The sequence below is a fragment of the Dermacentor andersoni genome, chromosome 7 (assembly GCF_023375885.2).
Source record: "Dermacentor andersoni chromosome 7, qqDerAnde1_hic_scaffold, whole genome shotgun sequence".
Taxonomy (NCBI): Eukaryota; Metazoa; Arthropoda; class Arachnida; order Ixodida; family Ixodidae; genus Dermacentor; species Dermacentor andersoni.
In genome coordinates, this window is record NC_092820.1 from 138,697,453 (window position 1) to 138,707,199 (window position 9,747).

General features: G+C 43.7%; 1 long non-coding RNA gene across 1 annotated transcript in view; it reads right to left on the minus strand.

The window, feature by feature from the left end:
- LOC140219344 (uncharacterized) overlaps window positions 1-7,126 on the minus strand; it is a 7,171-nt gene extending 45 nt beyond the window's left edge. The window contains exons 1-2 of the long non-coding RNA XR_011895549.1: window positions 7,083-7,126; window positions 1-320 (exon numbers count right to left, since the gene is read on the minus strand). The exon at window positions 1-320 is cut by the window's left edge and continues 45 nt beyond it. This is a non-coding gene — a long non-coding RNA (uncharacterized lncRNA). The remainder of the gene's footprint in view (window positions 321-7,082) is intronic.
- Between the last annotated feature and the right edge of the window lie 2,621 nt (window positions 7,127-9,747).

Consider the following 9,747-nt stretch of genomic DNA (forward strand, 5'->3'; position numbering starts at 1 on the left):
AATGTTTTTAAAATATTTCCATTTTTCTTATGGAGTGATGAATCTTGTGTAAGGAGTTTACAATAATTGACAAAGAGGTCCAGGAGAAGCACACAAAAATATAGTGCAGAGATAAGCGACTGTAACAGAATTTCCTTTCAGGTAAATTTTCATTTGTCAGATGTCCAAGGGTGCGATTGGTTGCCGTTTCAGAGTACAAATGGTTATATTCTGTCCCGTTTCTCTGCTTATATTCTGCAATTTCTGCCAGCAAGTAGTCTCGTTGACTTTCGTGTCCGTCGTCGCCCGGAGCGCATAGTATGGTTTACTTCCAAATCGCTCTGGAAATAAAGTAAAGCGCAGCGAAAATTACGCACAGTAACAATTAAAAAAACGAAACTCGAATCCTATCAGTTGGCACTGGCAATATATTTTTATTTAAATAGTTCAATGATTTGGGGGGGGGGGGGGTATAAGATGTAGAAAACATTGAAATATTCAAGGTGAACATGTCTCAAGCCAAAGTTCATATTGCTTGAAAAAAATACGCGAAGAATTTTATCAGTGATTTATTGTATTTCTACCACTAATATTTACAGCAAGTTAGTTACTTACTGCTCACGTGTTCATAGATTGCACTAGGCTAAGGAGTGTCCAAACCTGAAATACATTAAGGAAACTGGCGTCTCCGGTTTGGAGTGTTTTTCACAGGTTTTATTTTGCGTGATAATGTAGCAGAAGCCGTTACAAGGGAACTAGAAAAGTGATAAGTTGGTGATCAATTGGCGGCTTCTAATGGGTAAAAACTGCCTATTCAATTTTTGCCAATCATTGCATTGTCTGCCCATTTACAAAGCACTGCCAGTCCAGAAATTTTGAGCGTGTGAACCTTTTCTAACGCGTGAGCCTTTTGTTGATATCTTCATGTGTTTGTGCAGTTTGCATAAAAAACGGCGAGAATCTATAGTTCTGAATGTAAAAGAAAAGGCGTGCTTTTGAGCCCTCAAAGAGCCGAGTGTTGAATTTAGACTTATTATGATATTGTGCAACGACGTATTGTTTTATTATGAAATGCGAATATACGCCTAGTGCCGTAAATTTTATGCGACGAATGATTTCCTACAAAGTACTGTTTGCTGGCTGTTGCATTGTCTGAATGTAGAGTAGGAAAAAAACTGCGTGACCAATTTTCATACACGCATTTTTTTATTGTCAAATGTCTTGTGTTTGCGAATTTTGTGAATACAAGGCAGCAGCTTCGTTTACTTCAAGAAAATTGTTTAAAATTCGCTGTACTGGACCCTGTAGAAAAATAAAACACGGGGTTGAATTTGCATGATATATTATTTTTTTTAAATTTATTTTGTCCTCCACTTGCGCCACTCCTTCGTATAATTTGACTCCCTGATTCCCGGCAAATGTGCGAAGACCAATATTGAGATCAATCCACGTTGGCGTCTTTCTTTCATTCGTGTGCAACCTTGGATTTATTTAATGATCTCGCCTCTTTGGACGTTAATTGCGCGAGGAATACCGTGGTGAGGTGCTTGCGTTGCAGTATTTCTCTCATTCATTTGGCTCACTCGATGGAATGCGATGATCGGACTCAATTCGATTTCCAGTGTGCGTGCCATAGCCTCCTCACACGTTCACATTGTCCAACGTTAGGAAAACAAACTGACAATTTCATTCCGTAATTTTGTTAGCCTTATCCGGTTGCATGCCTAGATTGTAAGTAATAACTGTACATTCCTCGATGCCTACAGTGTGAGAAATACCGATCTGTCTTTTTTGTGTAGTGTGGTTTCTATGTTGCCCTTAAATCGGACAATTAAACTGTAGGTGATGATTGCAGATTAGTCACGTATAGAAGAGAAGTAAGATCGCTCTGACGCGTTGCTAACGCAATGCTGTTGTTCTTTTTTTCTCAAAGAAATGATGGATTCAATAGATCACTGCAAAAATACGCGTACAGACACTTCTCCCTCTACTCACTGTAAAAACGTGCGAGAAAGCAACAAGGCTCGACGCATCTGTGATAGCATAACTTGCGTCTTTGGTTTCAGTGAACAGTCGAGTGCAAAATTCTAGAGACCGCGGGAGTGGCGACTAAACTATATCGCTGCGCCTTCTGATGGCGGCACGCCCGCGTTCAAAAGCGCGCACTGCCGACGCACGCCCTGTTTTACCTCCCAGGCTGCTCGCTCACTCGCTTCAACGGCGCGCGCACCGGCACGTGGGAGAGAGTGCGAGGTGCCACTTGTGCAGTCGCCGTGGAAGCGCCCGAGTGATGATATTGGAACGAAAACAATTAATGTGCACTGGCATGGCTCTGAGAGTGCTGCATGCGACGCCTTGCTTGTAGACGGTCGGCGGGGCATAAGACGTGCTTCGCGTCACTTTCTTTCAAACAGAATTATGTTATCCTGCGGCGAACTGACGCACGATGGAATTATATCTAGTACTCAGGTCAAATGTCATGCTCCCATACAAATACGCGGAACCACCGGATATGGGGTAGCTGCAGTGCAGAGCCAAGGAAGAGAACGGTGAATCGGGTGGAACGGGTGGAAAGAAAAAAAAAACCATCACGATAATGAGAGACGGGTAAAAGTTTTGAATGCTTGATCAGGCTTCCATTTGCCGCAATTACTAGCCGCACTGAGTCACAAAATTTGCCACCAAGAGACCTTTCAAATCTTTACCGTGCTTTTTGCTTTCCTTGTCATGTAATATAGTCTAGCGAATTCTCTATCAGCGCATATGCATCAAAAATGCTTGAATAATTTGAAATCCTATGTGAAAAAACAAATTAAATTTTAGGACTTATTCTTTCGACGCAATACACTGCGGCCCTCCGTGTTCTGGCAACGAGCGTGTTTGGTGTTGTTCAGCGCGTTAGCTGAGTCGGACGGTGGCTCTTAATTCTTACAAATAAACGATGCATTGCAATTAGGTAGGTAGATCGGTAGGTAGATTGATAGGTAGATCGGACATTTGGTTCAAGCCCGTGTGCTTTTAAGGCAGGCGCAGCGGAAATGAATTTCCGCCACTGATTTGTACGCACTGATTTCCGCCACTGTCGTCTTTTGTACGCAGGAATGATAAACGAAAGCTCTGCACAAATGTTGCCATGGCAGAGCTTATCACCTGCACAGGCTAGCTATAGCCATTGGGCGATTTTGTTTGACGAAACGGTAGAAGAATCAGTCCTTCAAAAAACCGTTTCATCTTCTTCCAGAATGTTGCCATGCATTCGAATCAACGAAACGAGACTCATAGTTCATTTAAGCATCCAAGGCGTTTCGCAAAGCGTCATGCATGACGCTTTGCGAAACGCCACATGTGCTGGATTCTACCACCTGTGGTGGATTCTACCACATGCGGTGGATTCACCACATGTGGTGGAATCCACCACATGTGGTGGATTTTAAAAAGGTCGAGAAACGCGGTGAACCGTTGTATTCAAGCACGTCTAAAAAAAAAAGGGTGAATCGGATATAACGTAGCGGAAGGCCTACGTGTACGGAAAGCAAGGCCTACAGACAAATTATTGGCACCGTAGTAGCTGATGCATGTATATCAGAAAAATGCATGAGTCGCCCTGCAGCTGAAAATATTTGTTTGACCATTTGCAGAAGACTGTTTGCAGCAGGGCTTATGAACTGCGTCGAAGGCCAGATAGGACAACACACGATAGGAAGAGTACTCTGATACTATACTTAGCGTGCGCTGTGAAAACATGAACCTCAGCTGAACGGGAAATAGTCATGTTCACCGATGACTCTTCATGATCTAGCCTCTGGGACCAAAAACGGCGAGTTTGGTGTTCAAATTAACAATAGGTGAAATAATTTCCGGTTTGTTTCTTTTTGTAGAGTGCGATTCTATCGCAATTTACGCTCCTAAACGTGTAGGTAGATTTACGTGCACGTTAATAAACCCCAGGTTGTCAAAACTTGTCTGGAGTAGCCAACTAAGGCTTGACTCATTATCGTACCGTGTTTGGGCCAGTGAAATACCAGCGTTTATTAATTTAATATGTTATAGAACATGCAGTAACTGCACCTCCTTATGCCCCAGTTCGAAATTTGAGCGTTGAAACCTCTGTGTCCATGTTATTCTCGTATATCGCCCCAATTATTCAGCAGGAATAACAGTTGATTTGGGTAGATTTGTTATAAATTGATGGAAGACGCATTTTCGAGTTTTAAAACTTTTCACGCCGTCCGTGGAGACTTTGGCTTCAAGTGAACCGGAATTCGTTTGAACCGGTTCCTTTATAAAAGCTGTCCTTGATCGTTTTGTCACTTTCTTCCTCGTCAGGTTTTCACCGCTGATCACGCAGAGGATCAGTGCCAGCGGACGACGCATGTCATTGTGCGGGTCGCCATGAACTGAGAACTCGGTCCACTGATCCTCATCGACGGGAGGTCATGGCGTCGGCATGCTGTTGCATTATAGAGCAGGAATTGCTTCTATATCATCTTAATGGCCCGCTCAACGATGGATGTTGGCTGTTTTAACGTAACAGGAGCCCTATTCATCCTGATCGCAGTTTAAATTCCTAGCTTGATGACCAGGCTGTTCGCACGCCGGAGCGGCCACCTCTCGGAGCAGACCTTATTATTATTATTTTTTTTATCGAAAATCTCTGGGATTTTGCCAAAAGCCGACATGCGTCTCGGAAACTAGGAAGTGTGAAAAAATACAATCTCTGACCAGCCGTATGTGAGGAGTGGGAAGCGCTTTCTTCACGCAGAGATCGCAAACGCACTGTATGAACCGATGCTCCTAGGTATGGTGCAATAATTGCAACAGATGGCTATGCAATCAAGTATTGAAAGATCTGACCCACCATACATCTTCGCCACGTATTTTTTTCTGTTTCCGTGAAAAATATAAACTGCGTTTGTTGTGAGTTCTCTTCACTGGATCTTCAATCCAGCTACTGGATATTCGGTGTTTTCCTGCATGTGTCTGGGCAAATTATATTTGGACCCAGTATCACAAATAACTGTATCATGCGTAAGCTTCGCGATGTATCACACAATTTGATTTCAGTGAAAGTGACGCAAAACAAGTTTTCGGCTCTGCTAATGGTCTAGAAAGAAAGCCTAGAGAGCAGCACGCTGAGAGCCCTGCAAGTGCAGGTGAAGTATAATCGTCACAACGTCATCGCTAGGGAGCTACCATGGCGACTGCAGAAGTGGCACCTTGCACTCTCTCCCGCTTTGCGGTGGACGTGCGGTTGAAGAAATCGACCGAGCAGGCTGGTAAGTAAAATGTGCGCAGTACGCGATCTCGAACTTAGGCGCGCAGACGTCAGAAGGCGCAGCGATGCAGTGCAGTCGCCGCTTCCGTGGCCTTTAGAATTTCGCGTTCGACTGTAGATACTTCATTACCCTTAATTGGATCACTTAGTGACCATCAAATCCAGGATGGATGATACCGTATAAGAAGGCGAATATATACTTCGCACTTGGGGATGTGGCATTCTCATTTACTTCTGTTGGAGAGTAGTGATACTCTTCTGGAGGAAATCAACTCGAAATTGTCCCCAATAAGAATGACAGAACGCCTCCTCGCCTATAAGTGTACTGCGGCAAAACACGCGCATCATCACTTCTGTAGCGAGAGGATCAAAGAACAACGTGTAAGGTTGCTTTCAGACAGCTGCCTACAGATTCTTTTGGGGAAGCGATGCTTCAGCTGCAATGTAATGATCACCTAATGCCACCTTCATTGATGAAAGACTCGCAAGGCTAGATTGCGCCACCCGAATATCCGCGAGATGTCCGGGTTTTTCGTCTGGCTACATCTTCTTCATATTCAAGTCCGTGCGGTCTCACACAGTTACGCGTTAAAAGGGCGCAAAACGGGATTTGCTGCCCAGACAATATCCCAGAAGCGTTCACACTGGCCACTATAAATCGTTACGAATTTCATAACATGAGCGGGCCACTGGCGCCCACGCCATATGCCCGTCGTTGTGTTCCTCATCTGTTATTTAACACACTCCCCGGGGCCAGAGGAGGAAAGTCTTAAAGGGTGCTGTTTCTGCAAACGCCGGAGCCAGCTCTAAGGTACTGGGTATTCGACTTCACATGCACGTACGATGAGATCTGTACAATTTATTCGCTTGCTCACCACACCAATTTTGTATTATGTTTTGGAAGCGTTATCTTCTTGAATAATGACAACGTCTCCTTTGCTTCCTCAAAGTTTTTTTATGGTTCTCTTGAGGGAACGCTTCCAAGTGTGAGGAGATTTTCACGAAGCCATTGCTTAGACGATAGTTTCGCTATGAGCTGCCTCTGGACCTAAAAATTGGGTATGTCAGTATATTTCTGCTCTTCATATAGAGCTTTTCTTGTTGACAGGAGACGACAAAGCGATAAAATGAAGACGGTGTTAGAATGTCTGGCTGTTTAGAAGTAGCGTTGTTGACAGGTTCACTTGTTTTCTCTGCGCTCCCCTATACATAAGATAAGAGCTCAGTTGCTGCAGGTCTTAGTCTCCTTTGTAAATGATTACCGAAGCGAATCATTAACCAATATTCACAATCTTAAGAAGCCGCCCCCAAAAGCCACATCACCACGAAGATGTCTCGTCAAAAAAATTTCCAAATGATGCAGTGGCTCGAGTAATTAATAAACGCACTTTTTTAGCACAAGTAAGGAAGAAAGAATTTCGAAATTCAAAAGTAAAAATGCACAAAAAGCAAAAATGCACAGCACTTCAGACTAGCTTGTGATAAAGTAACAGCGCTCATTTGAGTAAAGAGAAAGAAAAATGGAACAGCTTATTACTTAAAAATTTGGGTAACTGTTGAACAACGTGATGTATTATAAACTCATTTCTTAAGCCCCCTGACAACTTTTACACCATACCAGATCATTAGAGACGCTCGTTCTGCCGTTTAACACCCCTTTTTGCAGAGTCCGTTATCGGCAAATTGCTAGGGCTCTCAACGAACAATACATTACACATCCTCCTCACAATCCTAAATATATTTAAATTTAAAGATATAACAGCTCGTGAAGTTCTAAATGTAGATAGCACTATGCCAGTGAAATGTGCAATAGGTTCTGACAACATACCGTTTGCGGGGAGCTTGCTGTCACCCGCCCATGGGATGTGACCTATGGAAAAAAATATAAAGAGTTATCGGTTTACACATCTGCGTATCGAGACCTTCTTAAATCATCAAATATAATCCATATTCACAAGGCTGGTGATAAACACTACAATTTTATCTCCATCGTAGGTATAATAAATATCTATTGGAAATATAATAGTACAACAAATAATGTATTTCCTAGAGCACCAAGGTAACCTTACACCCTGGCAGCATGGGTATAGAAAGGTCAGGACAACTGACACACCCATTTTTTCCTTATCTGAACTTGACTACCACTTAAATGAAGATAGAAGAGTTGTTGGAATATTTTTCTCATAAAAAAAGCCTGTGACATTGTTAACCACAGCATAATATTGAATAAACTGGAATGCTGTGGTCTTCCTGGAATACGCTTAGAATTCTTTAAAAATTATCTAGAAAACCGTAAACAGATACTGCAAATAACTGTTACTCAATCCATGTTTCTTAAACAGTAGGTATACCTCAAATCTCAGTTCTTGGACAAATACATTTGTCACAATATATTAAGGACCTTCTTTACATCGGAAAGAACTTTTCCATATTTATTTGTGTTGACGAGATGGCTCTCATCAGAACACGACTCTCCGAACGATAATTTTATTTGTGCGAATTCAGAGCTTGATGATATCCACAAGTGGTTGTCTTCAAGCGAACTAAGGTTAAACAGATGGAAACCAAGTAGGTTGTTTTATTTCACCGTGCAAAATTATGGGTGCACACTCCTGTACAGTTACAGTGAGTAAATTAGCGCTAGAACGAGCAAATTTTACAAAATGGCTTGGTGTTCTACTTGGCAAAACTTTGAACTGGAAATCTCATATTGACGAAGTGTGCGAGGAACTTAGTAGAGCTTGTTTTCTCTTGCACAAATGCCGAGACATGTTTGAAATGCCGACACTTGGGTCGGCATTTGAATGTGCCGACCCATGTCTATGCGCGACCCAAGGTCGCACATAGAGCGGCTATATATAAACAGTTATACTGCTCGAGAAAAGAGCAATACACTTTGTGACCAATTCAGACTATACGGCACATACTGTAACACTCTTCCGAAGCCTAAATAACATGCCTTTCACCACTCTGATTAAGGAAACTGCACTAATGGTTCATTCTACAATTAACACCAACTATCCAGTCTCCTCATCAATTTTGTATGCTTCCGCTACCAAAGTCGTAACAAAGTAAAAGGTAACTGCCTCCCTAAGCAAAAAAAAGTTATATGGTAAGAGAAAGGTTAACCTAATGCCGTAGCCTTATGGAACAACCTTCCATTAGAACTAGAAATCGTGCCAATTTCTCCATCGCACTAAAAATACCTTCCTTAAGTTATATAAAGCTACCTAATATATTGTTACGGTTAATGTTAAACCGGCTTTATTTAAGGGACGAGATTGATGGTGAAGTCAAGATGGCGTCCCGAGGCTGCACACGCTAACATCTTCTTCCTCTTCTGCTCGCCCGGCTCATGCCGTAGCAATCTCCGGTTTCCAGACGAAGCCCGCTGGGAAGGTCCAAATCACTCGGAAAGCATAGGGTGAAACCACTTAAGACGGGCAACATGTACTAACTGGGTCCGGTTACACCCACGACCAGCGGACGTCAAGCGTGCCACCACGTACGTCAAGTCACTCAAGCAATCTACAATGATGAATGGGCCCATGTACTGGGGTAAAAATTTTCGCATAAGCCACGTTTACGTTCCGGAGTCGACAACCACACAAAGTCTCCTTTAGCGTACGAGACAGACTGGTGTCGGCTGTCATAGCGCTCTTTCGATCGGTGTTGCGATGCCACAGTACGAAGACGAGCGATACGCCGGGATTCTTCGGCAAGACAAAGCGTCTTGGCAACATAGTACTCGCTGTGAAAGTGAAACGGTAGTATAGTGTCAGTGCAGCTTAGCGGTGAACGTGCGTAAAGGACATAAAAAGGACTGTAATCGGTCGTCTCATGCTTTGTAGAATTATAAGCATACGTGATGAAGGGGAGTACGTCATCCCAGTCCTTGTGATCATAAGATACGTACATGGCCAGCATGTTAGTTAGAGTTCTGTTCGTACGTTCTACAAGCCCATTAGTCTGAGGGTGATAAGGCGTTAAATGACGGAACAGCGAAGTGCAGAGACAAAGCAGGTCTTCTACGGCGTCCACAACGAACCGACGACCGCGATCGCTAATGATGACACGGAGGGGGGGGGGGTGGGGGGGGGGGGGCATGTAGAAGAATAATCAAACGAAGCAAAAACGTTGCAACGGACGCAGCTGTTGAAGATGGTACGGCTGCCGTTTCCGCGTAACGGGTCAGGTGGTCGACACATACGATCACCCATCGGTTCTCGTTAGATGATCGGCGAAATGGGCCCAGAAGATTGATACCCACTTGTTCAAATGGCAGGCGAGGCGGCGGCAGAGGCTGGAGATGACCTGGCGGAGCGGTCGTAGGGCGCTTGTAGCGTTGACATTGTTCGCAGCTGGCGACGTAGTGCTTGACTGTGTCCCGCATTTTGGGCCAGTAAAAACGGTCCTCTGTCCGGCTCAAAGTTCTGATGAATCCTAGATGGCCAGAGGTCACATCGTCGTGCATGGCTCTCAGTATGTCCGTT